This window comes from Corylus avellana, chromosome 7 (genome assembly GCF_965113065.1).
Source record: "Corylus avellana chromosome 7, dhCorAvel1.hap1.2, whole genome shotgun sequence".
Classification (NCBI taxonomy): domain Eukaryota; kingdom Viridiplantae; phylum Streptophyta; class Magnoliopsida; order Fagales; family Betulaceae; genus Corylus; species Corylus avellana.
The window spans coordinates 15,358,981-15,386,581 of record NC_142496.1 but is presented as its reverse complement, the minus strand read 5'-3'; the positions used below and the strand labels follow the sequence as shown (position 1 = coordinate 15,386,581).

The window sequence follows — 27,601 nt, the reverse complement described above, 5'->3', positions numbered from 1 at the left end:
ATGGACTTCCACTTCTTTGGTTGGAATCTTTTCTGCCTACATTTTACAATTTCTTAGTGCAGAAGGCATCAGCCAAAATTGGGTTTGAAAATTACCTTAAGCTTTAAAAGAAAAACTAGTTGAACTTAATTGAAGCGTCATATTTTGGAACACATAATTGTTAGCAGTATGCAATCCACAATTGACAAGTTTCTCGTCATAATCTCATTGATACCGATCTTGCTAGACGATTTCTTTTGGATTGGAGAAATCGAGTTAATATCATGGAAGGGATTACTCAAGGACTTATATATATATATATATCCAAGAATACTCACCATTGACAATAATTCACCGAGACCTCAAATCTAGCAACATTTTACTTACAACGAAATGAAACCTAAGATATCTTACTTTGGTATGGTTAAAAGTGAAGCAAATACAAACCAAATAGTTGGTGCGCGCATAGTAAGTAATTTAAAGATTGAACGTTAGTAATTTAAGCATTCTAATCAATAATTAATATTGCATGCAGTGGTTACGTTCCTCCAATCAGGCAATGGCATGGAGTTTATGGATCCAATTATGATACAGTTTCATCAATTTCTTTGAGCATCGCGTCCGTACATAAGATCTAGCAAATGAGGTTGTAGACAGTAGACGAGCTTCTTTATGGGTCTCCTAAAATATACCTCATTTGTATCCACTATGGATGAGCTTCTCGGTGGGTCTTCTTAGAACTTCTAGTCCGTAAACACTATTGGACGAGCTTCTTGGTGGGATTTCACACTTCCCCTCTTCGGTACACACTAGCAGACAAGCTTCCTAGTGGGACTTCAGACCATTACTTGTCTGTACGCACTTCAGACGAGCTTTTTGGTGACTTTTCACAACACTCCTCATACATACCCATGCATTTAGTGACCCAAATAATTAACTAAGCTTATGTAGCTTAGTTAGAGGGTTAATTTGGACTTTGTGTCACTAGGAACAGCTCGAATGGCATTTTGAAAATTTTAGACTTTTTGACTGGACATTCTCTCTCAATAGTACCGAACGTCCTCTACAAATAGTACATCTGGGGGACCACGCGGACGTACGCATGGGGACTACCGGACGTCCTCTGCCAATAGTACGCCGTACTTTGCAAATAGCACCAGACGTACGCCTCAATAGTAACGGACGTCCTCTACTTTTTCGTTGACCGTTGGTCAATGCCCATACGTACGATGTAGCCTTTGGTCCACTGGGTGAATAGTACGCGGATATCGTCTCTACAATATCGGACATCCGCGTACTATTCACAGGCCTTCCTACCCTATAAATACCCCTCCCCATTCGACCCTTAAGCTTCATTCAGCCTTTGTTGCCCTCTAGAAACCCTGCTTGAGTGATTTTGTGAGTTGTGAGAGTTCTAGGAAGAGAATGAGTGATTTCTTGGAGGTTTTGCGTCAAAGAGGTAATCTTGTAAGCCTAGCTTATTACATAGTCGTTATGCTATTTAAATGCTTTTCATAGTTAGCTTAGTTGGTAGTTTGTAGCTTCCAGGGAATGCCACTTTGGCCAGTCATCCAATAGCTTCTGTTTTCATGTTTTAGGTTCGTTTTAGTTGAATTTATAACTAATGATAGGTCTTTTCTCAGTATTTGAGGTTATGTAGCCTGAAGGAGATTTTATGGAGAAGCCTTATGACCCGAGTGAGTTCAAACTCATGCGGATGCTTGTTGTTACTTTTCCTGCATTCCACGTCTATTATATATATATATATATATATATATATATATATATATATATATATATATTCAAACAAGCATATTTTGCAGCTATTCCCTAATAGGTGGTCAATACAGGACATACATCATTAGTGGTGTGGGCCACCTGAGGTCGAACTCAATCGTGCCACTAATGTTATGTACGGTAGCGTACAATATCCGGAGCACCGGTGTTGTATTACAGGTCACTCGAGATAGTGCCAACCCTGCTGAGAAAGGGTAATATTTCGGGTAGACCATACTACCGGACAAAAGGTTTCGGGTGGCCAAGACAAAACTTTGGGGTTCCCAAACAAAAAAAGCTACTAGGACTTCATGTAAAACTACCTTGAATAGAAGTTAAAAAATATTAGGGGTTGCCAGGGTCCCCCCACCTTACAACGTGGGTCCGCCTTTTAGTGGCAGTGGTTCAATGGCCTCAAGAAAATCTCCATGAGGTCCAGGCATGTACTGGTTAGGCGTGGGGTTAAATCTTCGCAATGGAGAATTACTCACATAAGCTTGATTAGTATTAGCCGCCTTGAAAATCCGTTGATGTTGGTAAGGCTGAATCAGACTATAGGTCAATTGTTCTTGAGGAAGCTTCTGCGATTTCTGTTGTCTAGGCCCCTCTTGATCAATTCTCAGTAGGTAGGTTATACCATTGTAATGCCTAGGTAGAGTTGTCATTGTTGGCGCCCCTCCTACCCTTTTAATTAGATTAAAAAAAAGGCTCCCTTCTATTCCATGTGCAAAATTTGAAATGATCCCTTTGCTCAATTCTCGGTTTTCTCTCACAAAGTCACATTTAGTAAAATTGTGATGGTTAAGGTAACTTTGATAAATATATTTTAGTATAATTATGTTGCGCGGGTTATAACCAATTGCTAAGGTTAATTTCTTGACCTATTAGTTTTGTTCTTCACAAGCATGTAGACAAATATGGATTGGCTCACCTTGTGTTCATGCATATTGCTAATTTTGCCGACTCAAAATCAATGATTAATTATTATTCATTTGTGTATCAATCTGACATACATGATTGATCTTAAATTTTAGATTTATAAAATAAAATCTGGACGATGAAATAGATCATTTCCATTTCAATTGAATATGGTGCAATGTAAGTTCAAATTTTAAATGACGTGAGACCATGTACCAATACCATTAGATGCAACAAAATAAATTACTATCCATGAAACAATGTTATGGATGGAATCAAGAGTGGATTAGATTATGTTTTAAAATAGAATTCTTTTCAATAAGGATAGTTAGTTATCAATTAGGATTAAGATTAGTTTAATTTTCATATTAGCTAGGTTTATCGGTAGTTGATTATATATTTTGTATATGATTTGATTGTATTTTCAGTTTCCCTGCTTATTAATTGGCCGATTGATCAATCCTCGTTCAATTGAACTTATCCAAACTGAGACTTTTTATGATGTTTGGATCTAACCAAATGAAGAGACAATAACTAGTTAAAAATAAATAATAATAATAATAATAATAACGTACACCACTTTCTTTTTTATGGAATCCTTAACTTTCCAGTCTATATCATCCTCCCCAGGTTGGAGAGAATTCTTCATCGAATTGACATCCTCGTTAATGAAGTCCGTAGGGATAAGTTCTACCCATTTCCCTGCCTATATCAGTAATGGTGCCACATCCATAAAAGCAATGAAGAGAGAAAATTTATGGACCTTGTGTCTTGGTGTTTGAGAGAAGGAATATTAATAGGAGACAAGTGTTAACGGTAGAAAGACTCTATATATCAATCATATTAAAAATAACATATGCCTCTCACATTTAATATATATATTTTAATAACATATGCCTCTCACATTTAATATATATATGTTAGTTCGTTTTGGTTTATCAAGAATTCCCAATTGAGCAGAAGTGATAACTTCCAAAATTTCTTCCAATGTGCCATACCCACATGTAAATTATTATGACTAATTCAATACCATGTCAATTGTAGTTAACCATTTATTTTAAGGGTTAGCTTTGTTCAAAGTAATTAAGCTCCCTTCCACTCACCACCTGTGGCGGTGGTTCAATGGTCTCAAAGAAATATCCACGAGGTCCAGACATGTACTACCTGGCGTGGGTTTAAATCTTCGCAATAAGGAATAACTTACACAAGCTTGATTAGTATTAGCCGCATTGGAAATCCACTGATGTCTTGGTAAGTTTTAGTCAGACTACAGCTCAATTTTCCTTCAGGGAGCGCCTGCGGTTGCAGCCCTTTCAGCCCCTCCAAAGCAATTCCTAGCAGGTAGTTTGATTGTAACACACCAGTAGATATCCACGGTTGATCACCCCCTCCTGCCATTTTAATTAAGAAAAAAAAAATCCTAAGCAATTCCCAGTAGGTAGTTTGATTGTAACACACAGGTAGAGATCCACAATTGATCGCCTTCTCCCACCCTTTTAATTAAGAGAGAGAAAAAAAAAAAAAAAAAAAAGCTCATTTCTTCAATATGCGAAATTTGACCTGATCCCTTTGCTCAGTTTTCGATTTTCTCTCACAAAGTCACATTTATTAAAATTGTGATCTCACAAAGTCACATTCAGTAACCAATCTCTAAGGTTAAGGTAACTTTGATAAATATATTTTACTAGAATTATGCCAGGTTATAACCAATGGCTAAGGTTACTTTCTTGACCTATTAGTGGAAGTTTTTGTTGGCTTAATTCGATAAGCAAAATGGTGACCAAAAGTGCCAAGATTCATCATCCATGCAAGTACCGTCCAGACTGGAAGTAAGGCCGTCCGGATGCTCGAAGAAATTAATTTTTCCTGAGAGCCTTGTTTGCACCTTCGTCTGCAAGTCGTCTGGACAAGATAGGAAAAAAAGAAAACCCGAGAGCTTCGTCTGCAATCTCATCTACATCCCGTTCAGACGCGCCGCTCCATAAGTTCCAAGTTTATGATGGTTTTTCGAGCTTTGCCCTAGTTCCGTCCTGATGGGCCTTCTCCACGTCCGGACAGCCATGACTAAGATTTAGTTTTGTGCCGTGTAAACTAGCTTCATCTGGATGGGCCTTCTCCTCTTCCAGACGCCCTTTACCTGTTACAGTTTTAATTGAATATAAATTGTGTTATGTGTCTAGGGTTTAAGGGGCTATTATAAATACATCTCAATAGAAAGAGAGAGGTACGAATTTTTACCAGAGAGTTAGTGAGAGGCTGTGTTTAGAGAGAAGAATTACTGTGAGCCTAGTTGTTCCTCTTAGAGGATTATTGTTAGTTTGATTGTGAGCTTCATTGAGAAGTTTATCGGAAGGGTCCAATAAAACAGAATCACGTTGAAGAAGATTGTGAGCAAGGAGACAAGTTGGAGGCTTGTTGATCTTACAGAGTCAAGATCTTGCGGTTTGTAAGTGTTCCTAGTATCTGTAATCTCTGAACAACTTTTGATATTGATTTCCTCGGTTTGGCTGCCCAAGAGAGGTATTACTTTTACAGCATTTTCTAAAAGGTTTCATCTTCGTCCCCAAAATCCTTGTGTTTAATTTTACTTATTTTGTGATTATTTGATTATTGATTAATATCTATTAATTCTGCATATTGTGTGATATTTACTTGTTAAGTGTTTTTCAATTGGTATAAGAGCAGTTTCACTCCGTGAAGGATTAATTTCCCGAGTGTGATCTTTGTTTCGTGCTTAAAATGTCTTAAACCCTTAACACTGTGCCTAATTTTAACGGATCAAATTATGGCTATTGGAAGTCTCGTATGAGATTTTTCCTAAAATCTATGGACGTTTGGACTGTCATTGAATCTGAATTTAAAGCTCTAGAAAAGCCGACAGCCGAATGGTCTAATATTGAAAAACTCGTATGGCGAATGACAAAGCTATGAATGCCCTATGCTTGGCAATTTTACAAACTGAGTTCTCTAGAATTTCAAATTGTCATAGTGCCAAAGATGCATGGGAGATCCTAGAAACTACTTATGAAGGAACTAATCTTGCTAAGCTTCAAAACTTCAAATGTTTGTTTCTGAGTTTGAGGATATTAAAATGTTTGAGGATGAGACATTCAATGAGTTTTTTGGCAAACTTAGTGAAATTAGAAATTCCATGATAAATCTAGGAAAGAAAGTTTCTAACACCAATCTTATTAGAAAGGTCATGAGATCACTCCCTGAGTGATTAATAATGAAGGTAACTGCTATTGAGTCATGTATTGACCTTGAAACCATGATGATAGAAGAGTTAGTAGGTGCCTTTCAGACTTATGAGTTTTCTTTGCCTCAACCTAGGAAAAATAAGGATCTTGCCCTTAGAACTCTTACAAAGAACTCTAATGAGTTATCTGATGAGGAATCACCAGATGATGAGGAACTTGCCTTGATAGCTAGAAAATATTATAGGAATGAACATAAAATTTCCAAGAGATTTGGAAAACAAAAAGTGAGTACTTAGGATAGAAATAAAAGATACCCACGCAGTCCAAAATGTTATGAATGTTCTGGCTATGGTCATGTTCGGAAGGATTGTGTTAACCTCAAGAGTAATAAGCCAAAAGTTCAAAAAGCCTTCAATATTACCTTGAGTAACACTGATGAGGAAGTCCTAGATGAATCTCCTAATTATGTAGCATTTGTTGCGTCCTTTGATTATGATGATTCTAAACAATTAGATGTTCAATCTGTGTCTGATAATGAATCAAATAGGGTTAGTGATCTTCAAAACTCATTTGAAAATTTAATGGAAAAATTTTCTATGCTTAGAAATACAAATTTGAAAATTGTTAAAGATGTTAAGAATCTTGAGCTTGAAAAGGATAATTTGTTGAAATCCTTGAGCGATTCACATGCTGTTTGCAATTCTCTTAAATCTGAAAACTATGTGTTAATTGCTAAGAATAAATCCCTTCAAAATGATCTGGTTGAATCTAGAAATCACTTAGAGTAATTTATCTAGTGAAAAGCTTAGTAAAATGTTGCATGTTCAGAAGCGTTCTAGCGACAAATCTTGTTTAGGATTTGATAAAACTGCTTATATGTCTTCTAGTCTTGCTTCTACTTCAAATACTGCGTTTGTTAAACCTATGATAGCAAAAGGTGTTTTTGTTAATGGACATCAAGCAGCTGTCGAGACTCTACAAGGTAAGAATGGTAAGAAAATTTTGGTTGAGCCCCATGCATCCTCCTAGGAAATTATCTTCTCAAACGTTTGTCCCTACATGTCATTACTGTGGAAAAGTTGGTCACATTCGACCCAACTGTTTTAATTTGAAACCTCATGTGCATAAAAATAAAAAATTCATTTTCTAGGAAAGATTGTGGGGGTTTGGTCATGATGATGAAATGAGTACTATCTAGGGTAGATGAGTTCAAAAAAGGCCATAAACCTAGACCTAAGATCACTCAAGTGTGGGTTAGGAAGAATGAAACTATTCACCCTTTGAGGGGGAGTGGTAGTGAACTCACTTTATATTAGGTGAGTCAATAACATGCCTAGGGTGGGTTGCCTTGCACATATTTGTATATCCTAGAGCATGCTATTTTTCTTTTCGCATTTTTTTTGTTTGGTGTTTTATTTTTTTTGGTGCATTTTTTTTTTTTTTTTTTTTTTTGTTAAAAATTCAGAAAGACAAAAATATTTTGTTTTGGTTACCTTCTTCTTTCTTTTGTCTTATACACCTTGATAAGTCCATTATTTTCTCATGCTTCTTCCATGGATTTAATTCCTTGTGTCTTAGAATGTTTTTAATATGTATGAGTTGTAAAATTGTTTTAATGGACTAATTTTTGTGGTTATCTAATGCCTAAGCTTGTGTGGCATGTTTGACTATGCTTAAACCTTTGTGCACTTCTAAGCTTGCTCTGAGTTTATTTCTTAACTTTATATGTGAGGTTAGGTAACTATATGAGGTTTTTGACTAGCTAGTTGTATCTTTCAAATTGACCATACGCTAGTTGAACCTAGGGCTTAAAACTTCCTATATTTCTATTTTTGTGGTAAGCACCAAATGTTTAATAAAACTTTCTCAAAAAGAAAGAAATAAAATAGTGAAACAAAAATCAAAAGATCATATTTTCAATGGAATTTATTTCGCTGTGTCAAAATTGTGTTATTTTTTCAAAAGGGAGATGTATTGGATGAGAGTGACTGGGCCCTAGTATGATAAGGTTTGAATTTTGATTTGATATACTTGTCAAAACCTTTTTGTGGTGAAACTTTCTCCTCATCTTGTAAGTTGTTAATTTTACTCAATGGATGGCTTACACACACGACACACAAGCATGGGTTGAATGGAACATTTTTCTTTGCTTGGGTTAAACGAAATGTGTTCTTGTCTTTTCAAGTCTCATGTATATTTTAATTAGTTTGAGATATTTTGGGGTATTCATTGCTTGAAAATATGAGTTTGATTTATGCATCTTGTGTGTTTACTTGACTTTTGAGGGGGAGAAACCTTTTTCAGTAAAATTTCTTGTTGTTATTTAGTCATACTTTGAGCGGGAGTTTCTGTTCTTCTTGATCTTGCATTATCTTCATGCATTTTCCTATATGTGATCATGAGTTGTGTTTATGTTTTTCCTGTTCCACATATGTTTTGGTGAATTTTGTTGAGTGCTTCAGGAAACAGGATACCTTTTGTCAATTTGTGACAAACAGGGGGAGTAAAAATTGGGGAGATGATGGGTTGACTCGACCCATTGATTTTGTCACCGAATTGCCAAAGGGGGAGTTTGTAAGTTTTTGTTGGCTTAATTCGGTAAGCAAAATTGTGATCAAAAGTGCCAAGATTTATCATCCATGCAAGTACCATCCAGACCGGAAGCAAGGCCATCCGGACGCTTGAAGAAATCAATTTTTCCTAAGAGCCTTATCTGCGCCTTCTTCTGCAAGCCGTCCGGACAAGATAGAAAAACAAGAAAACCTGAGAGCTTTCTTTGCAATCTCATCTGCACTCTGTCCGGACGCGCCGCTAAAAAAGTGCCAAGTGTCCGATGGTTTTCCAAACTTTGCCCTAGCTCCGTCTGGATAGGCCTATTCGTGAGAGGCTGTGCTTAGATAGAAGAATTGTTGTGAGCCAAGTAGTTCCTCGTAGAGGATCTTGTTAGTTTGATTGTGAGCTTCAATTGAGAAGTGTTAAGTGCAAATTCATATTTTAGCCCTTAATTTATATTTCTTAACCACTTAGTTTTGTTAGTTTGTACTATTTTATTTTTTTTATGTGTTTTCTGTGTTTTTGTAGGCTTTTGGATGAAAAAAGAAAAAAGAAAAAAAGCATTTAAGGAAGTATGGGGCTTAAAGAGCAAATTTGGGAAAAAGCTAGAAGCATTAGATCTTCGAATAGTGCGATTGAACGCACTAGATCAGCGATCGAGCGCCCAAAGCCAAGGGGTAAGCGCAAGGTCTGCGTTCGCGCACAGAAGAAGAAGCTCAAGCGCATATGCGCTTGAGCGCATCACATAGACGATTGATCGCAAGAGTACGATCAAGCGCACCACGCCTGCGATCAAGCGCACTCGTGTGCGAGAAGAAATACAGATGTGGCCAGGACTTCCTTTTCCTTCAAAGTTAGTGTTTTCAAAGTCCTAGTTGGACTAGGACAAAACCCTATGATTTTGCTAGGTTTAGGGCCCGTTTGGTAGTGCGATTTCAATAAGTACGATTTAAAAAATTGCGTTTTTAAAATCGCTACTTTTTAAAATCGTACAGGCGTTTGGTAAAACATACTAAAAAGTACTTTTTTATCAATGGAGTGTTTGGATAACATTAGCATATAATTGCGGTTTCATGACCAAATTACCAATAAGGATGAAAAAAAAAAAGAGAAAAGAAGGGTTTTAAATATATTTTAGGTGGGTATTCTTGGTATTTTTTTTATTCCCGTTCTGAAAAAGGTAACTATTGTGCCAAATATCTATTTAATAGAAGTCGTGATTTTGTTTTAAATTCGCATTTTTTCAAATAAGCACCCTCTAATCAACTTATGGAAATCGCAGATTTTTTTGCGATTTTAAAATTTGCGTTTTTAAATTCTCAATCCCAAACACCCTAAAGTTGCGAATTAGTTTAAAATCGTAGATTATTTTAAAAAAAACGCACTCCCAAACGCACCCTTACTAGGGTTTCTAGAATTTTTGTAAGCCTACAAATGGACCTCTAAGCCTCACAATTTAGGGGCACAATTCCACACAACTTTGAAGAGGGAAATTTGGAGGCTACTTCTAGGAGTGGTTTTTGGTTCTTTCTTTTCCCTTTATTTTAATTATATGTAACTAATTACTTTAATAAGGCTAGATTGAACCCCTAATTAAGTTTATTTAATATTTTAATATTGGCACCTTTATGATAATCATATTGTGATGCTTAACTTGATTAATTAATGTTTTATCGAATTCCTCATATGTGTGTGATTGGCCATTATATGCATGTGGTATGGATTAGTTATTTATGCCAATTTGGATGATTGAGTCCTGGACTTAATAGAGTGACAAAAGAATCTCTTCACGGGTTCTTGGGTTATTCAACATGAAAAATCGGGAGTATACACCCATGCCCCAGGCTCCATGTGTTTGTCGATTTCCATAGATTTACGCTTTCTTAAAAAACAACTTAGTATACATCCATGCTAAATCATTTAAGAAAGAAAAGAGTTAGAGTATACACCGATGCCCAATTCGTTGCTTGGGAAAATCTATAGTTTAAGGAGTATATATACATGCCTTTCAGTTGGGAAACATTAAGTATTCATAATATGATTGGAACATTTGCATATTGTTATATTATTGAACTTGATTAATGGTGGATATCAAAGCTCTACCTTCTCATTTATCTTTATTCCTTTTTTATAGTATCAATTTCGTGACAAAGTTGATATTGTAATAAATTCTAAATAAAATCAACAATCTCCGTGGGAACAATCTCGTACTTGCACCCCATACTATTATTTTGATATTGTGCACTTACGAGTAAAACGTATCAATTATTATCTATTAATTTAGGTAGTATTTGGCACAACAATTTTTTCGCACTGTTGCCGGGGATTGTTTAATTTTGTTTAGAATTATTTTTCTTAGTTAACTTTATTTTTGTTTTAATATCTAGTTTTAAAGTTTTTGTTTTGTTCTTCTGAGGTGCGCTCGAGCGCCCATTCCAGGGCGATCGAGCGCACCTCACAGTTCTATAGATCGTACATCCGGACAGCAGAACTAAAACTGTGTTAATTACATATTTGATTTATTTCTTTTCATGCAAGGTCGTTCGAGTCTGCATCTTCGTAAGTTTTTATTTTTAAATCTGTTTTTATTTTCCTTTTGATTTTAACGTCTTTTTATTATTATTATTATTATTATTATTATTATTATTTTACTTTTATTTTCATACATGTGGGGAAACATTCCAACACCCCATGAACCATGTTCATATTGCCATAACCCTTATCACCAAGTTAGGGATTGTCCTTCAACAAGACAATTTTCTAACTATTCTTATGGGCATATGAACACATCATTCTCTAGACCGGGGAATAACATCTATTTTGATTCTTATAATCTGTCATGGTGCCAACAGTCTAATCTCTCGTGGCAAGCTCAAGCTCATAGAAATCATTCTCCACAATTTCATGAACTGCACCATCAATTATATCCGCAGTTCTATGATCATTCATATTCCTCTCAGCTATCTCCCGTCAATTGGCCTCAACAATACCAAGAAGAACCACCTCGTCCGAAGAGTTCTAACTTAGAAGAAGCAATGTCAGCTTTAGAAGAAACGATGTCAGCTTTTCTTAACCACAGTAAGGCCAATAATCAACTGCTACAACCCATCGACACCAAAATAAAAGCTCAAGAAGAGGAGTGTTATCTCATCTATTGGTCGCCACAACAATAATACCAAGAAGAACTACCTCCCCCGAAGAGGTTTGCCTTAGAAGAAGTGATGTCAACTTTCCTTAGCCAAGCGGAGGAAAGTAAGCGATCATTTGAAAGGATGGAGGCCCACCTCAAACAAAAAGTCGATATCCTCAAAGAAGAAGAAGAAGAGTACCAAAGTCAGTCGATGATCAATCCTAATGGACAATACACGGAGGAAGAGTGCACTTACTATCATGAGTAATCAATTACCACTTTAAGGAGTGAAGAAGCGATTGAAAATCAAGTGGAAGAGATGAAGGGGGAGCAAACTGAAATTCCACAAGAGCCACATCGGGAAAAAGAAGAAAGCACTGAGACTTCTTCAACATCAGCTCCTATTCCTAAATTACCAAAAGTCCAAGAGAGAAGTCTGTTGGAGTTATGTGATGAGCAAATTGAGAACATCAAGATAGAAAAGTTCCCTGAGTATTCTTCTTATTTTATTCTAGTTCACGATTCCTTTACGGATGAGAAAATGTTTGAGAAGACTCAGAATGGTCTACCTTGATATATAGACAATTGGAATCACCCTACAATAGGAAGAAGTCATTCTATTTGGTGCAAGAGAAGAAAAGACTAGTGCTTCAAGTTTAAAAGGGGACAAGAGTCTAGCTAAAGACATTAAACTTAGCGCTTATGGGAGGCACGTCATAGCATATCCTCTTTTTTTTTTTTCTTTGTTTGTTTGTTTTTTTTTTTTTTTTGGTTTTGCTTTCCGTTGTTATTTTAGTGTTTTGTTTTTCAGAAACAAGTGGGTTTGCATTCAAGTTTGGGGGTGTGCTATGAGCGATGGTATTCCAAACAGTTTCATCCATCTTCCGGGTAAGATCTTTCTATGTTATACACATATTGGGGACAATGTATAATTTAAGTTTAAGGGTAGGGGAGATACATTTACACATACTTTGTCCCAGGTTTTTTGTTTTTGTTGTTGGTTTGAAAATATATAATATATTAAAAAAAAAATGCATGTTCATGTTTGTCTTAAAATTTTTGTTGATCTGAAAAAATTGTGATTTGATCTTCATTGGTAAGCTTATAATTTTGAACACATGATCTGATAATTGAGTTTTTAAGTTTGGTTATTTACTTTGGACAATTGAGAATTTACATGTTCGATCTGATCTGACACAAGCACATGAGCACATAATTTGTGGGGTATAACATGTGAACTTGTTGTGTATGTTTTAATGTCTTGAGTAAGCTAGGAGACTTGTTAGATGGATACTTTGGCATAAAAAAAAAAATTAAAAAAAAAAAAAAGATCACCGATAAGCTTTTTACTAAGTAACTGGACCTCTTACCTCATTAAGCATTGAGTGTTCACGTCAAAAGGTGAAAATTTTGATTTGATTAATGTCATAGCTAGTTTGGTTTCGTACCCTTTTTGACTCAAGTTAATAAGTCCTTAAGGGTGTTTTTACACCTAATGTCCTAAAACCATCTGGGGAGTCATTGGCCTAATACTAGCTACATGGGTCAATTAGAAAGCTTAAGGGAATTAAACATTGCACAACCTTGAAAAAAAAAAAAAAAAAAAAAGAAGTTATGCCATAGTTATTCATTCTGATGGGGATTTCTTTGAACTTTGAGATATTGAGACTTTACACATTGGAAGTTATTGGAAGGTTCATATTTATGTGCTAGTTCACTTTACATTGTCTCGAACTTGTGATGACTTAGCTTGTCTTTTGTGAGTAATTAAACTTTAAACTTCCAATTCATTATGAAGATGTGGTTTGTCTTTTTAAAATTGCCAATGAATGAAAATCATGGTTTTGACTGACAGTTGAATGTGCTAAATGCAATCGTACATCCCACAAAAGATGGATTTATCTTTTTGTTTTCCATTTAGTTTTTAGTTTCGTATTTTTAAGGGACTAGCAATATGTAAGTTTGAGGTGTGTTAAGTGCCAAAATATTCATATTTTAGCCCTTAATTTATATTTGTTAAGATCTTAGTTTTGTTAGTTTGTGCTATTTTATTTCTTTTATATGTTTTCTGTGTTTTCGTAGGCTTTTGGAAGAAAATAAAGCATTTGTTGAAGTATGGGGCTTAAAGAGCAAATTTGGGAAAAAGCTAAAAGTATTGGACCTTTGGATGGAGCGATCGAGCACACTAGACCAGCGATCGAGCGCTAAAGCCAAGGGGTACGCACAAGGTAGAAGCTTGAGCGCATATGCACTCGAGCGCATCACATAGACGATCGATTGCGGGAGTGCGATCGAGTGCACCACGCTTGCGATCTAGAGTACTCGTGCGCTAGAAGAAATACAGATGTGGCCAGGACTCCCTTTTCCTTCCAAATTAGGGTTTTCCAAGTCTTAGTTGGACTAGGACTAAACCCTATGATTTTGCTAGGTTTACTAGGATTTTTATAAGCCTATAAATTTATCTTTAAGCCTCACAAATTAGGGGGACAATTCCACACAACTTTGGAGAGGGGAATTTGGAGGCTACTTCTAGGAGCAGTTTTCGATTTTTTCTTTTCCCTTTATTTTAATTATGTGTAGCTAATTACTTTAGTAGGGCTAGATTGAAGCCCTAATTATGTTTCTTTAATATTTCAATATTGGCGCTTTTGTGATAATCATATTGTGATACTTAACTTGATTAATTCCTATTTTATCGAATTCCTCATATGTGTGTGATTAGTCATTATATGCATGTGGTACGGATTAGTTATTTAAGTCAATCTGGGTGATTGAGTCATGGGCTTAATAGAGTGACAAAAAAATCTCCTCACGAGTTCTTGGGTTAATCAACATGAAAAATTGGGAGTATACACCAATACCATAGGCTCCATGTGTTTGTCGATTTCCATAGATTTATGCTTTCTTAAAGAACAACTTAGTATACATCCATGCTATATCTTTTAAGAAAGAAAAGAGTTAGGGTATACACCCATGCCTAATTTGTCGCATAGGAAAATCTATAACTTAAGGAGTATACACCCATGCCCTTAGGTTGCCAAACTTTAAATATTCATAATATGATTGGAACATTGACATATTGCTATATTATTAAGTATGATTAGTGGTAGATATCAAAGCCCTACCTTCTCATTTATCTTTATTCCTTTTTCATAGTATCAATTTCGTGCCAAAGTTGATATTTTAATAAATTCTAAGCAAAATCAACAATCTCCGTGGGAATAATCTCGTACATGCACCTTATACTAGTTGTGAGCGAGGAGACAAGTTGGAGGCTTGTCAATCTTCAGAGCCAAGGACTTGCAAAGGATTGTAAGTTTTTCCCGCGTCTGTAATCTTCGAACATCTTTTCATAGTTATTTCCTGAGTTTGGTTGCCTCAGAGAGGTTTTACTTTTAGATCGATTTCTAAAAGGTTTCCTCTTCGTCACCAAAATCTGTGTCTGAATGATTTATTGTTTTGATTATTTTGGAGACTAATTGCTTATTGCTTCATAGTATTAATTCCGCATAAACTGTGATTTAAATCTGTTAAGCGTTTTTCAATTGGTATCCGGATAGGCCTTCTCCTCGTCCAGACGCCCTGTACATGTTACAGTTTTAATTGAATGTAAACTTTGTTGTGTGTCGAGGGTTTAAGGGGATATTATAAATACATCTCAATCGAAAGAGAGAGGTACGAATTTTCACCAGAGAGTTCGTGAGAGACTGTGCTTAGAGAGAATAATTGTTGTGAGCCTAGTTGTTCCTCTTAGAGGATTATTGTTAGTTTGATTGTGAGCTTCATTGAGAAGTCTATCGGAAGGGTCCGATAAAAGAGAATCACGTTAAAGAAGATTGTGAGCGAGGAGAAAAGTTGGAGGCTTATCAATCTTACAGAGTCAAGGTTTGACGTCGGTTTGTAAGTGTTCCTAATATCTGTAATATCTGAAAATCTTTTGATAGTGGGTTTGGCTACCCCAGAGACATTTTACTTTTAGAACATTTTATAAAAGGTTTTTTCTTCATCACCAAAATCCTTGTGTTTCATTTTACTTAATTTTGTGATTGTTTGATTATTGATAAATATCTATTAGTTCCTCATATTGTGTGATATTTACCTGTTAAGCGGTTTTCAATTAGTTTTGTTCTTCACAAGCATGTAGACATATATGGATAGGCTTGCCTTCTGTGCATGCATATTGCTAAATTTGCCGACTCAAAATAAGTGATTATTATTAATTTGTGTACCAATCTGATATACATGATTGATTTCAAATTTTAAATTTATAAAATAAAATATGGACAACGAAATAGATCATTTCCATTTCATTTAAACATCGTGCCACTTAATTTTAAATTTTAAATGTCGTGAGACCATGTACGTATACCTTTAAATATATGCAGCAAAATAAATTACGGTCCATGAAACAATGTTATGGACAGAGTCAAGGGGGGAATAGAATATGTTTTAAAATAGAAATTTATTTAATAAGGATAGTTAGTTATCAATTAAGATTAAGATTAGTTTTTTTTTTTTTTTTTTTTTTTTTTTCTTTAATTAGGTTTATCAGTAGTTGGGTGTTAAGGAATAATCTCACATTGCTTGTGGACAAGATCTTGGGCATGTTTATAAGAAATGGGCAATCTTCTCTTATTGAACCGGCTTTATGAGAAGAGTTAGGCCCACAAATTTCATCATGGTATCAAAACCTAACACAGGACGAATGGGGCCTACACTACTTACCCAGTGACAAGGACCAGAAAAAATATTGGCCTGCACGTGAAGGAGGATGTTAAGAAATAATTTCACATTGCTTGTGGACAAGATCTTGGGCATGTTTATAAGGAATGAACAACCCTCTCTTATTAAATCGGTTTTATGAGATGAGTTAGGCCCACCAATTTCATCATTGAGTATATATTGTATATCTAATTTTATTGTATTTTTTTGTCTCCCTGCTTATTAATTGGCCGGTCGATCTATCCATATTCAATGGAACTTATCCAAGCTGGGACTTTTTATGATATTTGGATCTAACCAAAAGAAGACACAATAACGTACACATCTTGATTCTTGATCAGCCAGCCCAAATAAGTTGATGTTATCCAAAATAATCAAGAACGTGTCAATATTCAATATATATATTTGGCTGCATGTATATGCCATCAGTGCATGTGATTGGATGGAGTATTATATATATATATATATGAAGTCAATATTGGTAATTAAGTCTTTTTTAAAAAATTTAAATAATCTAGTTAATTAGCTGGATTCCTAAATAAATGTAGAAAGAAAACAGATTTCAAAAAATTCATTTCACTTCAAATCAATATGGATCATATTATCATGAATATTTTGTTTTTCTTCAGGTTTTGATAGTGGTACGTCACTTAAAATTTAAGTAATATTTTAAGAATTTCCCTTAATAAGTAAGGTTCAAGATATGAATAAAATATTTAATTGAAAAGCGAGAGGTGAATGATTGCCGCTATTGTACGCATTAGGGCACCCGAGTTATAGCAGAGGTCGTTAGGCCGGGGCTCGAACCAAATATACATAGGATAGGATGGTGAGTTCTTTTCCTGATTGTGGTAATTTTATGGTTTTTTCTTTATTTAATTTAATTTAATTTTTATTTTATTTTATTAGCAAGGTTTTGTTGTAATTACTTTCAGAGTTGTATTGAGGTTTAAATTGTGGCTGATCATATCATTGTATTACTTCCGTATTCTGCTATTTCTTGTACTTTGGTAGGTATTTAGGTAAGTCTTTCCCACATAACTTCTAGTTAGTTGGTGTGTGAAATTCAGCTTGTAACTCTCCATTAATTAAGGTGATTATTTTTGTTTATTAATTATGGTGCATACATGTGCTACAAATTAATCGATGATCCCTTTAGGTTTCTTTATATGGTAAATAGGTCTTTGGAGGTGTGTCTATTTTAATAATTAGTTTAATTAAATTTCGATAGCGTTACATGCCTCCCCGTGGAGCCTTCACATATTGAATCCCTATAATTAACGGGAGACATATATATTAGAGTCTTCATGTATTGAATCGTTGTTAATGGAAGTGTTAGTGGGCTAGCTAGCTGACTTTTTTTTTGACATATCCACACAAGAGAAGAAGGATGAGGGATTCGAACTAGTGACCTCCGTTTCATTAGGCGTGATCCACAACCGATTGAGCTACCTTTAAGGATACTAGCTAGCTGACTTAGTACCACTCATACAATAAGCCAAATTAATTTGAATTTGTATTATTTTTATTTATTTATTATTATTATTATTATTATTATTATTTTGTGTGTGTGTCAGAGGTCGAAATTCATAACTTACGGAACCACGTTTTGGCTGTATATGCACGTGGTTGGAGTATTATAATTAATCATCTTGATCAGCAAAACTTGATGGAATCCAAATTAATAATAATAGCCCACATGCACATGCACATGCATGCATAAAAATATTAGTATAAATAGCATGAAGGTGCAATGGAGAAAAATCACTTGAGCGAGCCAATTTCTTCTTCTCTCTCAAATACCTACTTAATTACCAATCATAATCATTCATCAAGATCATCAAGATCAAGATGACTAGCAGCACTGATGTGAATGCCGGATACTGGTACTGGAACGGTGAGTTGCAGCCGGAGAACATTGATTTCAGCCTTTTCACCCATCTTTTTGCTGCCTTTGCTGGTGTCAATGACACCTACCAACTCAGCTTTCCAACCAATCAGCTTCGAACCTTCGCCAAAACCGTGAAGAACAACTCTGATATTAAAGCCATTTTATCCATCAGTGGAGACACTGATCCTTCCATTTTTGACACAATCGCTAGCGATTCTGATTACCTTAAAACATTCATACATTCCTCCATTGATGTAGCCAGGGAATTTGACTACGATGGCCTTAGCCTCCACTGGCAGTATCCCAACACGACCGATCAGATGACCAACCTTGCCACACTCCTCAAAGAGTTGCGAGCTGCCGTGGACAAAGACGCTGATGATCGCCCTGGCGAAGCCAAGCTGCTTCTAACCGCAGCCGTCTATTACTCCCCACAGTATACGTTGACGTCCGTTACTTATCCCATTCAGGCTATCTCAGATAGCTTGGACTGGATCAACATAATGGCCTATGACTTGTATACCCCTCTCCCTGATTCCTCACCCAATTCTACTGCGCCGCCTGCTCCATTGCACTATCCAACGGGCTCTGAACTAACTATTAACGTGGATGCCGGCATCCGTGCTTGGATTGATGCAGGCGTGCCGGCCAACAAATTAGTCCTCGGCCTTTCATTTTATGGCCGCAGTTGGCTTCTGAAAAATGCTGATGACCAAAAAATATCCTCAGATGCTAATGGACCTGCGACTGAAGTAAGTGACCCCATACCTTATTCCCAAATCCACGATTTTATAAAAGACAACGGTGGCGAAGAAGTGATCAATTACTCCTATGTCACGCAGTATGGCCATGTTGGGACGACGTGGATTGGTTATGATGGTAAGGATAGCATCTTTGATAAGGTTATATATGCCAAGCAAATGGAATTGCTTGGTTACTTTGCATGGCATGTGGGCGGCGACGACACTGACTGGGCTCTTTCAAACCAAGGTAATTATTTTATTACTATAATCATATTTCTCTTTCGATTTCTAGTCTTCCATATATATATATATATATATATATATAAACTTCTCTTTGGATTTCTACTCTTTCAAACCTAATTTTTACTCTTAATATATTTTCACAGCTTCCCAAGCATGGAACAAATGAGGCCAATCATCACATATCTATGTTGTCCACAAATTAATAAGGTCAATCATCAGTCAGTACTTTTGTACGCGCGTTGTAAGGCGAATTATCAGTTGTGTTGTTTTGTTTCCTGGCCTCCATGCATACTGTTTGGCATTGGCGGTAATTAATTTGTACTGTTTCTTTCTGTAATCTGATCGGATGTACGCTCCATCTGTTTTTTTTTTTTTTTTTTTTTGTTATAATAAAATGCCATTATTCGATCACATTTCTTGTTTATTTCTTAATTAAAATCCATTTCAGTACTTGAAACTTGAAACCGTCAATAAATTAATATGAACCTCTTTTTATGCCTAATATACGTACACTTCATAAAATTACGCTTAAGAAAGAGGAAATATATATATATATATATATATATATATATATATATATATATATATATATTTGAAAGTGATGGATTATCCAAATTAATTAAATATAAAATTTATGGAGGACAAAGGAGTAATCCTCTGATTGTCAATTAATGTTGTGCAAATATGGACACTAATGGTGCCACATGAAAGCAATGAAGAGAGAAAAAATTTTCGACCTTGTCTCGGTGTTTGAGAGAAAAGGAATATATATATATATATTTTAACGGAAATATGAGGATTTTATTGATTAAAGATTACGAGCATAAAGCTCTTACATAGCAAAGCAAAAATCCCTTACAGCACAAAGCATAAACCTCTACAAAAATCATAGTCACATGCCATGAGGTTACAAAGTCATAGATACAAACAAAAATTATTATAATCAGGTGCTATTTATGACTTCAATCTTCCGCTAATCCATGTACAAATATAGTTAAAAAGCAGATCTGCTCCGAGCATATTAAATCTAAGACATGAGTAGCCAAATTTCTTAAAAAAATTAATTTAATCCGGCCGTGAGGGATAACCCCTCACACCTAATTATTCATCATCACTTATGAGGGCAGATCTAAAGAGAAAAAACCTTTTATTCAAAATAAAAAATACAAACAAACAACCAGCAAGCAGCAGCAGCGGCCGGGGGAGGTGAATGACACAACACGGTGGAAGGTGGACGGACACATAGCAGAGAGGTCAAAGTTGCTGATTTGGTCAGAGAATACCTACAAACATACCAAAAAAAAAAAAAAAAGGTAGGGTAGGAGCGTGGAGTAGAAGGGGAATGAGGGAGGAGGAGGGAGCAGATCTGCTCCCTCCTCCTCTCAAAACTATTTTCTGAGAGAAAATCAATATTAATAGGAGACAATAGTTAACAGTATAAAGACTATATATATATATATAATAATAACAATAATAATAAAAATAGAATTTGCCTCTCAAGTTTCTAGAAAAGTAACGCCAGAATCCAGATCGGAGGCTGCCGATCTATTGCCCTGTAGAAAGTACGCACCACTAGGAGAGCCCACGCACCGCCACACACCGCCACAACTTTCTGTGGAATTTTGAACTGCCGCACTCGCCATTTCTGGCCACCACGCGCCGCCCCTGAGTCGTTTTTAGAAACGAATCTCGGATTCGTGATCGGAGGCTGCCAATCTATTGAACCAATTGAAGCACGGGCATCAAGGAGCCACCATGCGCCGCCACCCTTGTAAGTTGTCTTTTGAGCTCACCTGTTTACACTACAATCGGCCACACTAGATTATTTCTTTTTTTTTGGGCTCACAGACTTGTAATAAACTCAGCCACACCAGATCTCAGCCCTTTTAACCAAGCCTATATTCCTTATTATACACTCAGCCACACCAGATCCTAACCCTTAAAAACAAGCTCATATCCCCTATCATACACTCGGCCACACCAGATTTGATCCTCTCACCAGGCTTACAGAACCTATCCTACACTCAACCACACCAGATTATATTCCAAAAAAAAAAAAAAAATGGCCGTACCTACTACCACTCTCCCAAGCATCGAAGATATTACCCAACCTATCCCTATTATTCTCGATGGCTCCAATTACTCGGCTTGGTCTCAAAATATGAGTAGGTGGCTCAAAGGACATTGTCTTTGAGAGTATGTTTCTGGTGAAGAACCTAAATCTCTTGCTAGAAAAGAGGAACCTGTTGCGGCTTTCTCTACCCGCCTCCGCACATGGAAAAGTATCCATTACAAGATTATCTCTTGGTTCTCCAACACTTGTGTTGTCTCCATTAGCATGACATTTGGCAATCTTGACAATGCCAAAGATGTCTTGGACATGTTAGCTCAGTGCTACAGCACTACCGATCTTGCTCAGTGGTTTCAGATTGTGACCAAGCTTCATCACATGCGTTAGGAGTCAGGTTAGAGTATTACTGATTTTTATTCACAAATGACTTGTCTTTGGAATCAATTAGCACTATGTGAGCCTAAGTGGAGGGATAAGGTTGATGCCTCTGAGTACATCGCTTTTAGCGATAGCATGCGCCTAGTCGAGTTTCTTGCGGCAATTCGAGATGAGTTTGAGCATACTCGAGCTTCTCTTCTTCACCGCTCACCACTGCCATCCTTGGAAAGTGCTCTTAGTGAACTCGTTTCAGAAGAGACCCGATTCTCCACTATGAAGTTACACACCTATGAGATGGTCATGGGCACTCCATCCCGCAATACGCATGCCCCTAATTCTATTCATATTGGGTCTTCCTCATCCAATCGAAATATCCAATGCCACTATTGTCAGAAATTTGGCCACAGGTATAGTGAATGCAGCAAAAGGCTTTCTCGTGCGAATCATCGAGCTCCTAGTCATAAGGCTACTACGGTCACTCATACTGATACATCAGATATGTCTTATACCGATGTTGCACCCCAACCCAGTACCATTTCTCTTGCAGAAATCGAAGCTCTCATTCATCAGGTTTTATCTAAGTCCAATCTTAATACCGCCATGTTCACCACACCAGGTAATTCCTCTTGGTATATTAATTCTGCTTGTTGTAATCACATGACACCGAATTCTTCCATACTTTCTGCAAAATCTGTGTTACCTAGGCCTACCACCATTTACATTGCTAATGGTTCCCATCTTGATGTTAGTCACGTGGGGTCTGTTTCTACTCATCAACTATCTATGTTTGATATATACTTGGTGCCTAATCTCTTGTTAAATCTTTTATCTGTTTGTCAACTTTGTGAACTTGGCTTAGAACTGCACTTTTCTAACCGAGGTTGTGATGTGTAGGATCCACAGACGGGACAACTAATTGGGACCACCCGTAAGATTGGACGTCTGTTTGAGCTTTCATCACTCCATCTTCCTCCTGCTGTGTCTGCTACCACTCCATCTCGGTCTCCCTCTACCACCCTCAATTTATGGCACTCTCATTTAGGACATGCATCTATTTCTCGTATTCGTTCTTTAGATACAGTGGTTAGTTAGGGTCTGTTGAGTCCAAGTCATTTGATTGTGTTGCGTGTTAACTTGGAAACAAAGTGCTTTACTTTTCAATAATAGTGCATCTGTTTCTTCTGCTCCTTTTGATTTGGTGCATTCTGATGTATGGGGCCCTGCGCATATTCCCACCATGGGTGGATCCCGCTATTTTGTAATTTTTGTGGATGATTATTCTCAATACACATGGCTTATCTTTTACAAAATTGGTCTGAACTTTTGAAAATTTACTCTGAATTTCAACGAATGGTTCAAAGCCAATTTTCTCGAAACATAAAATTTTTTTCGTTCTGATAATGCCATGGAATATCGTGAATCTACCTTCCTTACTACCCTCAAACAAAATGGCACTCTTTCCTATCACTCATGCCCAAATACTTCTCAAGAAAATGGTCGTGCTGAACGTAAACACAGGCACATCTTAGACACTGTTAGGGCTTTGCTCCTATCTACTTTTATCCCTGAACACTTTTGGGGAGAAGCTGCTCTTACCGCTGTTTATACCATTAATAGGGTCCCATCGCCCACTACATTAAATAGGTCCCCCTATGAACTCCTGTATGGTTCTCCTCCTGATTACCAATCCCTCCGCATCTTTGGTTGCATCTATTTCGTGCTTCTTCTACCCCATGAACGAACAAAATTAGAACCTCGTTTTCGCCTATGTTGTTTTCTTGGGTATGGCATTGAACACAAAGGATATCGTTGTTATGATCCTATTTCCAAACGACTCCACATCTCGCGGCACGTCACCCTTTGGGAACATAAGTTCTTTAGTGATATGGAGTCTTTTCCTACTAGTCCCTCTAGTTCTTCTCCTATCTTCACTAATGTCTCGTTTGATTTGCTCCCCGACACTACTGATCTTGATGCAGGGATGACAAGCTCTCCGGACGACATCCAGACGGTCGACGCCAATGACTCTGCCCCGCCTGTTGATCCATCTACTCTTGAGCCAGCTCTCTCTGTCCCTCGTCGTTCTAATCGGGTAACATCTCTTCCTTCCCATCTTCATGATTATCACTGTTATTCTGCTTTTGCTACTCTATATGAACCTTACTCCTTCCGTGAGGCTCATACTAACCCTCTTTGGCAAAATACTATGTCTCAAGAACTTAATGCTCTTTCCAAAACCCATACTTGAAACTTAGTTGATTTACCTCCAGGCAAAACTGCGGTAGGGTGCCAGTGGGTATACAAGATTAAGATAAAATATGATGGGTCTATTGAGCGATACAAGGCATGTCTTGTGGCAAAGGGGTTCAATCAGGAGTATGGTATTGATTATGAGGAGACTTTTGCACCGGTGGCTCGCCTTACTTCTGTTTGATCCCTCCTTGCTATGGCTTCTGTGCGTCGTTGGGATCTTTTTCAAATGGATGTGAAAAACGCATTTCTCAATGGTGATCTTAGTGAAAAAGTTTATATGCAGCCTCCGCCTGGGTACAATCATCCGCCACACAAGGTTTGCCGACTTCACCGGGCATTGTATGGTCTTAAATAGGCTCCACGGGCTTGTTTTGCCAAATTCAGTTCCACTATTGAGCAAATTGGGTTTGTTTCTAGCTCCTATGACTCTGCTCTTTTTATCCAGCGATCTGATGCTGGTCTCATTCTACTTTTACTATATGTTGATGATATGATTATTATTGGAGATGATACTATCGGTATTTGTAAGCTACAACAGTTTTAACAATTTGAGATGAAGGATTTAGGTTTCTCAGCTACTTTCTTGGATTGGAAGTGTCTTCTGATCTAAATGGTTACTATCTCTCTCAAGCAAAATATGCTTCAGATCTCCTCTCACGAGCTAGCCTTACCGATTGCAAAATTGTTGATAGCCCTCTAGAGACAAATGTCAAACTTCATGCCATTAATGATGAGCTACTTTCTGATGCCACTCTCTATCAACAGTTAGTTGGAAGTCTCATCTACCTTACGATGATAGGACAGGATCTTGCCTATGCAGTCCATCTTGTTAGTCAGTTTATGACCGCGCCACGCTCAATTCATTATGCGGTTGTTCTTCGCATCCTTCGCTGCGTGAAGGGCACTTTGTTTTATGGTTTGCATTTCTCTTCTCACTCAGACTTACATGTGTATTCAGATGCTGATTGGGCAGGTGATCCCACTAATCGTCGTTCCACCACGGGTTATTGTTTCTTACTTGGTGATTCTCTCGTCTCTTGGCGTAGCAAGAAACAATCTGTTGTTGCCCGCTCTAGCACTAAAGCTGAGTATCGTGCTCTTGTTGACACCACTTCTGAGATCCTCTGGCTCCGTTGGCTCCTACATGATATGAGTGTTTCTCAGACCTCCAGTTCTCCAATCTTTTGTGACAATCACAGTGCGATTCAGATTGCGCATAATGATGTATTTCATGAACGTACTAAACACATTGAAATTGACTGTCATTTTGTGTGCCATCATCTTTTGTAGGGGACTCTCCGTCTCTGTCCTATTGCTTCCACTAATCAGTTGGTCAATGTGTTCACCAAAGCAAATCCACCTGGATGGTTTCGTGATCTTATTTCCAAACTCAAGTTGGCATCTACATTACCACCTTGAGTTTGTGTGGGGGGGGGGGGGGGGTGTTAGAATATATAATATATTCTGAATATATTTTGATATTCACCATAATTGTTGATTTGATATATTTTTCCTATATATATATTATTCTGCAATATTGTACATTAATTTCATGATTGTATTTCCCAGTTTATCTTGCCTTATACAACTATAAATAGGCCTCTTTATATACAGTTCAATATACACTGAAATATAATATTCAGTTTCATCCCTATATTCTCTAGTTTATTTTAACACCTCCATTGACGGAGCCAGGGAATTTGACTACGATGGCCTTAGCCTCAACTGGCAGTGTATATCCCAACGCGACCGATCAGATGACCAACCTTGCTACACTCCTCATAGAGTGGCAAGCTGCCGTGGAGGAAGAGGCTGCTCAGAGCCCTGACAAAGCCAAGCTAGTTCTAACAGCAGCTGTCTTTTACACCTCTGAGTATACGCCTTCAGTTAATTATCCCATTCAGGCTATCTTAGATAGCTTGGACTGGATCAACGTAATGGCCTATGACTTATAATAAACATCGGTGCCGTAGAAGGGATCGATCCCTCCTACGTCACACACTATTGCTATGTCGACAAGGATTGGATTGGCTATGATGTTAAGTATAGCATCTTTGATAAGTCTAGATATGGCATGCAAAAGGGATTGCTTGGATACTTTGCATGGCATGTGGCCAACGACGACAATGCCTGGACTCTTTCAAACCAAGGTAATTTATAATTAATTACCTACTTTATTATATATATATATACTAGTTCTATATATTATCCAGATCCAATAAGGGCCAGTCATCAGTATTTGTGTACGCATTGCAAGGCCAATTTATTATCTGCAGTTGGGTTGTTTTGTTTCCTTGATACTGTCTGCCAGTATCCTAGCTAGCCTGTTGTTTTTGCAATTTGAACGGATCCATCGATCTGTTATTTGGAATAAAAAGTCATTAATAAAGATATCTTGTTTTTTTTTTTTTTCAGTTTGGACGAAAACTCTGTCTTTCTCATATGACATTCATGCATTACATCTTATTATGTTATATATAGTGGTACGTCACTTAAAATTAAAATTATGTGCCAACATATGTTCTAATTTGTCACTTATTATTTAATTAATATTTTAACACTTCCCTTTAATAAGAAATTAAGGCTCAAGGCATGAATGAAATATTTAATTAAAAAGAAAGGTAAATGATACTATTGTACGCATTAGGGAATGGGATTTATAGTAGAGGTCGTTAGGGATGCACAAACCCTATCAAGAGGGAGTTAAGGGCTCGAACAAACCATACGGAAAACTTAAAAAAAAAAAAATACAAAATTAAAAAAATACGGAAATCATTTGTTTTTTTATATGGGTTTTATTAAATTCTTTTGTAACATATTCGGTATATGGTAATATATACTATTAAAACTTAAAAAAAAAATACAAAATTAAAAAAAAAAAATGACCTATATATCTCATATATGCTGCTACGTTGTAGGATATTTATTTTCCCAGAGTCACTTTTCTGTGGTCTTTAGTAAACGTCTTTTATGGCATTTTCTTTTTGACGAATCTCAGTCTGTAGCCGCCATGCGTTTTTCCGCTCAAAATCTCTTCCAAGCCTTCATCGTGGCTTCATCTATGAAAATTTATCCCAAATTCATGCTAGCGATTTATACTAGAGGTCATTGGAATGTTTAGTAATTTAAGCATTCTAATCAAATAATTAATAGTTATATGTATAATCAATAATTAATGTTGCATGTTGTGGTTACATCCCTCCTAAATACGTTAAACGAGGTTTATACTCTATCAAATATGATGTTTATAGCTTTGGAGTTCTACTCCTACGCATCATAAGTGGGAAGAAGAATGCATGTTATTATGGTGCAAATGAAAATTTAAACCTCCTAGACTACGTAAGTTGGTTTAATAATGCTTTTGTCTTTTGTCCTTTTTTTAAGTTCTGTGTTTTATGAACAGCAAAATTGACATCATGGTTTCATTTCTCTCAGGCATATGAGCTGTGGAAATCATGCAAAGGCATGGAGTCTATGGATCCATCTCAGGATGATACACTTTCATCATGTAAACTAATCCGATGCTTGCAAATAGCTCTTTTGTGCGTTCAGAAAAATGCAGCTGATAGGCCATCCATATTGGAGGTTTCTTCAATGCTAAAACGTGAAACTGCTGCTTTGACAATTCCTAAAGTGCCTGTTTTTTCTACAAAAAGAAACAAAGATGAGGAAAATAAATCTGGTTTGCCGCTAGAAATTTTTTCTATTAATGATACAACAATCTCCCAATTTGTAGCCCGATAA

At 36.7% G+C, this 27,601-nt stretch overlaps 2 pseudogenes; both read left to right on the top strand.

The window, feature by feature from the left end:
- Nucleotides 1-27,601, top strand: LOC148584526 (receptor-like serine/threonine-protein kinase SD1-6; annotated as a pseudogene).
- LOC148584527 (class V chitinase pseudogene) lies at nucleotides 18,130-19,321 on the top strand (annotated as a pseudogene).